At 40.5% G+C, this 7,697-nt stretch overlaps 1 pseudogene; it reads right to left on the bottom strand.

The window, feature by feature from the left end:
• Positions 1 to 6,704: 6,704 nt before the first annotated feature.
• On the bottom strand, positions 6,705 to 7,630 carry LOC144807631 (18S ribosomal RNA; annotated as a pseudogene).
• Between the last annotated feature and the right edge of the window lie 67 nt (positions 7,631 to 7,697).

Here is a 7,697-nt window from a genome sequence, read left to right as displayed (position 1 = left end):
ATCCGTGAAAGCTTCTTAATGATGTCTCTAGTATTGAGGAAGATCAGCTTTGAAAGTAGTTTAAAGGGGCTGCTTCTACAACGATCGGCATAAAACTGTGATTTGCCCCGCAGATCTCAGAGCATTGCCCGTAAAAAACCCCTGGGCGGGATGCAATGAAAGTTGTTTGGTTTAACCGCCCTGGGATGGCATCTGTTTTCACCCCTATTGAAGGAACGGCCCATGAGTGGAGCACATCTTCTGCAGAAATGAGCATTCGGACGGGGGACTCTATTGGAACTACCATGCGGTTGTCTACTTCTAGGAGTCGGAATTGCCCGGGAGCAAGGTCTTGTGTCGGTAGCATATATGAGTCAAATATAAGGTCTTCATAGTTTGTAAACTCATAGCTTCAATATCATTGATGGCCAATTGCTTTAATTGTGAGATGAGGGTCATTAATTTCATCTATCAGATATAAGATTCGTAAAGAAGGGAGAGCGATGACAATTAGGATAATTGCGGGTATGATTGTCCAAACTATTTCAATTTCTTGAGCGTCTATAGCATTAGTGTTTGTTAGCTTAGTGGTTATTATTGTTGTGATAATATAGAGTACTAGAGTGCTAATTAGAAAAACGGCTATTAGTGCATGGTCATGAAAGTGTAGGAGTTCTTCTATAATCGGAGATGCTGCGTCTTGGAAGCCTAGTTGCGATGGATGCGCCATATAAGATGTACAAGGTTTTAACTAGTAACTAGGCCTCGACAAGGTCTTGTAATATTTTACTAACATCTTAAGAAAGTGATAGATTGGTTATATGGTTGACTTGAAATCAACTTAAGGGGGTTCGACTCCTTCCTTTCTTGTTAATTAGTTCGGGCTTGAACAAATGAGGGTTCTTCGAATGTGTGGTAAGGTGGAGGGCATCCGTGAAGTCATTCGATGTTTGTAGAGGTCAGTTCTGTTGTTATAACTTCTCGTTTTGATGCGAATGCCTCTCAGATAATAAATATTATTATGATCACGGCAACTAATGAGATCAAGGACCCGATAGATGATATTGTGTTCCAGAGGGTGTATGCGTCTGGGTAATCCGAATATCGTCGAGGTATTCCTGCGAGGCCTAAGAAGTGTTGTGGAAAGAATGTAAGGTTTACTCCTAGAAATATAACACCGAAGTGAATTTTAGACCAGGTTGGGTGAAGGGTGTATCCAGAAAAAAGGGGAAATCAGTGAACAAATCCCCCCATAATAGCGAATACAGCCCCTATTGATAGTACATAATGAAAATGTGCTACTACATAGTATGTATCGTGTAAGACAATGTCTAGTGATGAGTTAGCCAATACAATGCCAGTGAGCCCCCCTACGGTGAATAAGAAAATAAAGCCAAGGGCTCAGAGCATTGCAGCATCTCACTTAATAGACCCTCCATGTATTGTTGCTAGTCAGCTAAACACTTTTACGCCCGTCGGGATGGCGATGATCATTGTAGCAGAGGTAAAATATGCTCGTGTGTCTACATTTAAATCTACGGTAAATATGTGATGGGCTCAGACAATAAAACCAAGAAGGCCAATTGACATTATTGCCCAGACCATCCCTATATATCCGAATGGTTCTTTTTTAGCAGAGTAGTAAGTCACAATGTGTGAAATCATCCCGAACCCTGGTAGAATCAGAATATAAACTTCTGGGTGACCAAAAAATCAAAATAGGTGTTGATAAAGCACAGGGTCTCCGCCCCCCGCCGGGTCAAAAAATGTAGTATTTAAGTTTCGATCGGTGAGCAGTATCGTAATACCAGCTGCAAGGACAGGGAGGGATAAAAGAAGAAGAATAGCAGTAATTAGTACAGACCACACAAATAAAGGTGTTTGATATTGCGTTATCGAGGGGGGTTTTATATTAATTGATGTAGTAATAAAGTTAATTGCCCCCAGAATGGAGGAAACTCCTGCAAGATGTAGGGAAAAGATTGTTAAGTCAACAGAGGCACCCGCATGGGCTAGGTTTCCTGCCAGGGGCGGGTAGACAGTTCACCCTGTCCCTGCTCCCGCTTCAACACCTGAGGAGGCTAATAAGAGCAAGAACGAGGGGGGAAGGAGTCAGAAGCTTATGTTGTTTATTCGAGGGAATGCTATATCAGGGGCCCCAATCATAAGAGGAACAAGCCAATTCCCAAACCCCCCGATTATTACGGGCATTACTATGAAGAAGATTATAACAAAGGCATGAGCTGTCACAATAACATTATAAATTTGATCGTCACCAAGGAGGGCCCCTGGCTGGCTCAATTCAGCTCGAATTAGTAGACTCAGTGCTGTTCCAATTATGCCTGCTCAAGCACCAAAAATTAAATACAGGGTGCCAATGTCTTTATGATTAGTAGAAAATAGTCATCGAGTGATTATCACTGGTAAAATGGCCGAAACAGGTGCAAGATTGTAGCCCTTGTCATAAAGGTTCAAGTCCTTTTTTTACCAAGCCTTGGGATGTCCAGCATATAAAATTGCAAATTTTAAAGAGCAGAATAGCTTCTGCCGGGGCTTCTCCCGCTTTTTTCCCCTCAACAAGCGGGAGAAGTAGATTAAAGCTCGGTGATTGAGCGTTTAGCTGTTAACTAAAAGGTCGCAGGGTAAAAGCTTGCTAGTCTAGAAGGCTTTAGCTTAATTAAAGTGTCTGGGTTGCATTCAGAAGATGTGGGGTAGAGTCCTGCAAGTCTTATCAAAGACTAGAAGATTTTAACTCCTGCTTAAGGCTTTGAAGGTCTTTGGTCTTGTTATCCTAAGTCTTTAGTTTAGTAGTGTTGGGGTAATTGGTATTATTATTGCGGATAATGTAATTAAAATTGGAATGGTAAAAGTTAATTTTTTTTCCCCCCGTCAAGTAAGATTGGAGTTTGATATGTTTGGTGGGGAGGTTATTGAAATCGCATATGATAGGCGTAGGTAAAAAAATAGGCTAAGCAGGGCAGATACAGCTATTACAGCAGATAGGGCCGTAAGGTGGTGTTTTGTTATTTCTTGAAGAATAAGTCATTTAGGCAAAAACCCGGATGTAGGGGGAAGTCCGCCCAGTGCCATAAGAGTAACTATTATTGATGCTGCAAGTGTTGGTGTTTTTAGTCATGAAATTGATAGTTTGTTTACGTTTGTAGAGTTCAAGGTTATTAGTATCATAAATATAGACGAGGTTAGTATAAGATAGACAAATAGGTTAAATAATGCCAAGTTAGGGGCAAAGGAGATGACTAAGACTATTCAACCTAGGTGGGCAATAGATGAGTATGCTGTAATTTTTCGTATTTGCGTTTGATTTAATCCTCCTCATCCTCCCACGATAGTGGAGGCTAATGCTATCATAATTAATAGGTTTGTGTTTAGTTGATGGCTGGTTAAGATTAACAGGGCTATCGGGGCCAGCTTTTGTCATGTTGAGAGGATTAGGCATGTAAGCATGTTTAGTCCTTGTATAACATCTGGTAATCAGAGATGGAATGGAGCAACCCCTAATTTAATTGTTAGGGCAACAGTTAAGATTGTTGTTGGCATATAGCTGGCTATATTCATAATAGTTCACTCTCCTGTAATTCAGGCATTTATTGCTGTGGAAAATAAAATTAAGGCGGAAGCGGTGGCTTGTGTTAAGAAGTATTTTGTTGCTGACTCTGTGGCTCGAGGGTGGTGTATTTTAGTTATTAGAGGGATAATTGCTAGTGTATTAATTTCTAGTCCTATCCATGCTAGAAACCAATGATGGCTTGACAGGGTTGTAATTGTCCCTACTGCTAAGCTTGACAGTAGTATCGATAGTGCATAGGGGCTCATTAGCAAGAGAAGGGTTTTCGCCAACATATTCGGGGTATGGGCCCAAAAGCTTAGTTTAGCTTATCTTGCTTTAAAAAGTGGTGTAGTGGATGCACGAGGGGTTTTGATCTCCTCAGGGTAGGTTCGAGTCCTATTTTTTTAACAGGAGATGAGAGGGTTTGAACCTCTATTGGTTACTCTATCAAAGTAACTCCTATCTTTCGGGCACATGTCCTAAGATTGGGGGGGGATGCCTGATATTATGACTGGAAGAGAGATGTGAGTTAGAGTTATTGCGATTGTGAACGGTAAAAAGTTTTTCCAGATAAGGTGTATTAATTGATCATATCGGAAGCGAGGGTAAGATGCGCGAATTCATAGGAAGAAGATGGAGAGCATCGATGCTTTAACAACGAGGTTAATAGTTAATACTTCTGGTTGAAGGTGGTTTATCGTTGGGCCAAGAAATAGTATGGCTGATAAAGTGTTTATTAGCAGAATGTTAGAGTATTCAGCCAAAAAGAACAGGGCAAATGGGCCCCCGGCATATTCTACGTTAAATCCGGAGACTAGCTCAGACTCCCCCTCAGTAAGGTCAAAGGGGGCGCGGTTTGTTTCTGCTAGGGTTGAAATGAACCATATTATTATTAATGGTCATGTTGGAATAATAAATCAAATTGTTTCTTGTGAGGCACTGAAGTTTGTTAATATAAAGCTTCCTGTTATTAAAATAAGGCAGAGAAGAATTAACCCCAGGGTGACTTCATAGGAGATAGTCTGTGCCACTGCTCGAAGTGCCCCAATTAGTGCATATTTTGAATTTGAGGATCAACCTGATCCTAAGATTGAGTAAACAGCCAGGCTTGACAGGGCTAATAGGAAAAGGACTCCAAGATTAAGGTTGGACAGTACAAATGGTATAGGAAGTGGAATTCAGATTATTAATGCCAAAGTCAGGGCTATTGTTGGTATAATTAGGAATAAGGTTTGGGAGGATGTAGAAGGCCGTACTGGCTCTTTAATAAAGAGCTTTAACCCATCTGCGATTGGTTGGAGGAGGCCTATTGGGCCAACGATGTTAGGGCCTTTTCGTAACTGCATGTATCCTAGAACCTTTCGTTCAACAAGAGTTAAAAATGCTACGGCTAGGAGGATGGGGATAATGTAAAGTAAGGGGTTTAGTAGTATTGAGGTAGCATGCATAGTTAAGAAGAGGAGTTGAACCTCTGCTAGAAAGGGCTTAGGTCTTTTGCAATTACCGGGCTCTGCCATCCTAACTCAACCCTTGCTCTTAGGGTGTATTTTATTTAATCCTTTATTTGTTTTCAGGCGGGCTAAGAGCTTTATTATTAAGGGGCTCTATTTTTTCGGTCCTTTCGTACTAGAAAAAATTATCATTATAGATAGAAACTGACCTGGATTACTCCGGTCTGAACTCAGATCACGTAGGACTTTAATCGTTGAACAAACGAACCTTTAATAGCGGCTGCACCATTGGGGTGTCCTGATCCAACATCGAGGTCGTAAACCCACTCGTCGATATGAACTCTTAGAGAGGATTGCGCTGTTATCCCTAGGGTAACTTGGTTCGTTGCTCACTTAGTGGATCATTTTATAACAAATGTTTTAAGTCTTGAACGGTTGTTCTAAATTTTCTATTGCGGAGGATGAGTTTTCTTCCGCGGTCGCCCCAACCAAAAACTTAAATTATGGCCATACATTTTTATTTTTTACCTATTGGCTGGTAATGAAAGCATGGTTAATTTTTATTTAAAGCTCCATAGGGTCTTCTCGTCTTATAGGACCATTTCCGCTTCTGCACGGGAAAATTAATTTCACTGACCAGACTAAAGAGACAGTTGAACTTTCGTTTTGCCTTTCATACGGGTCTTTATTTAAAAGACAAGTGATTACGCTACCTTTGCACGGTCATAATACCGCGGCCGTTAAAATGGATCACTGGGCAGGCGGTACCTCTTATACTATGTGTAGCAAGAGGCGATGTTTTTGGTAAACAGGCGAAGTTCTTGGTTGCCGAGTTCCTTTTTAATCTTTTTATCTTCTTTGATGCTCCTGTGTTGGGTTAACGAGTCCTCTAATATGTATTTCTTGTGTATAGATATTTAATCGTTAATTATCAGTGATTTTTTCGTTCTGATTTACACTTGCATGTAGAGAATATATTCTTGTTACTCATTCTAGTATAAACTCATCTACTAAGTAGATAGGCCTGATATGGTTGGTGAAGTTAGATTTTTTTATTAAAATAATAAGGGGGGGGGGGGGGTAATTAAACTGAGCTTTGACGCTTTCTCATGGTGGCTGCTTTTAGGCCTACATGGTTAATTTCTTTTATAAGTATAATCTTTATTCATAATATAGGTTGTGTCCTTTATTAATAGAGCTGTACCTCTATTAATTAACTTTGAAGCGCTATTTTTGTTTTTATTAAGTTAGAGTGCTTCGAGCTGAACTAATATCCATTTCTCAGGCAACCAGCTATCACTAGGCTCGTTAGGCTTTTCACCCCTACTTAAGAGTTTTCCCACTCTTTTGCCACAGAGACGGGTTAGCCCTAATTAGTGCTGCTCTTAAGTAGCTCGTCTAGTTTCGGGGGGGCTAACTTTACTTCTTTTTGTTAGGTTTGACTTACTAGACCATTATGCAAAAGGTACAAGGCTTAATCTTTTCTTTTTATTGTTTTGCCATTTATTTCATTTTTATTTCACCTTTCCTTTGCAGTACTTTTCTATTGCTCATAAAAATTTTCTATCGCCTATACTGTTTGATTAAATGGTTTAGTTTAGCTAGTTGGGGTTGTGTTTGTTTTGGCTAGGAGTAAAACTCAATCTAACTCGAGTTTAACGAGCGTTTTCCTGGTGTAAGCAGGATGCTTTAGTTAAGCTATAAACTGATGTTCCAAGCTCACCTTCCGGTAAGCTTACCATGTTACGACTTGCCTCTTCTTCTTTTATTACTGTGTTTATCTATTATATTGTGGTATTTGAAGAGGGTGACGGGCGGTGTGTGCGCGCTCCATTGCCGGGTTAAAAAGAACACTCTTTTTTCTTTTTACTGCTAAATCCTCCTTCAAAGTTTAATTTCATAAACTTTTCCGTGTTTTCTAGGTTAGAAAATGTAGCCCATTTCTTCCCATTTTATTTGCTACACCTTGACCTGACGTTTTTATGTTTGTAGTTGTGCCTACTGTTTAGCCTTTAAAGGGTGGGCTGGACGGTGGTATATAGGCTGTATTGGCAATAAATGGTGAGGTTTATCGGGGGTTATCGATTAAAGAACAGGCTCCTCTAGGTGGGTATAGGGCACCGCCAAGTCCTTTGAGTTTTAAGCTGTTGCTCGTAGTACTCTGGCGGATAGGTCAAAGTTTATGGCTGGCATAGTGGGGTATCTAATCCCAGTTTGTTTCCTAGCTGTCGTGGGTTCAAGCTTTAGGTAAGGCGACTTTCGATATTGAATTTTTTTTAACTTCTGCGTGCGACAGCGGAGTTAGTTTTTAGCCTTATTTAGTGTGCCTGTCTAACCACCCTTTGGGCCGATTAAATTAATTTGAGTCTCTCGTATAACCGCGGTGGCTGGCACGAGATTTACCGACTCTCTTAGCTATTACTGATTCGAGCTTGTGTCGCTTATTGTTCAATGTTTATCACTGCTGAGGTCCCTTGAGGGGGTGGTTAAACAAGATGTCTTTGGCAAAATAAGTGCCTGATATCCGCTCCTGTTCTGCTTGTTGGTAGTAAAGGGCATTCTCACGGGGGCGCAGATACTTGCATGTGTAAGTGTAGCTAAAATTAATGGTAAGGCTAGGACCAAACCTTTGTGTTTATGAGATATTTTAAATCTGTCTTAGCATCTTCAGTGCCACGCTTTATGTAAGCTACATTAAC

The sequence above is a fragment of the Lissotriton helveticus genome, unplaced genomic scaffold (genome assembly GCF_964261635.1).
Source record: "Lissotriton helveticus unplaced genomic scaffold, aLisHel1.1 scaffold_MT_1, whole genome shotgun sequence".
Classification (NCBI taxonomy): Eukaryota; Metazoa; Chordata; class Amphibia; order Caudata; family Salamandridae; genus Lissotriton; species Lissotriton helveticus.
Note: the sequence above shows the minus strand (reverse complement) of the source record. Positions and strands in the feature narration are given on the sequence as shown.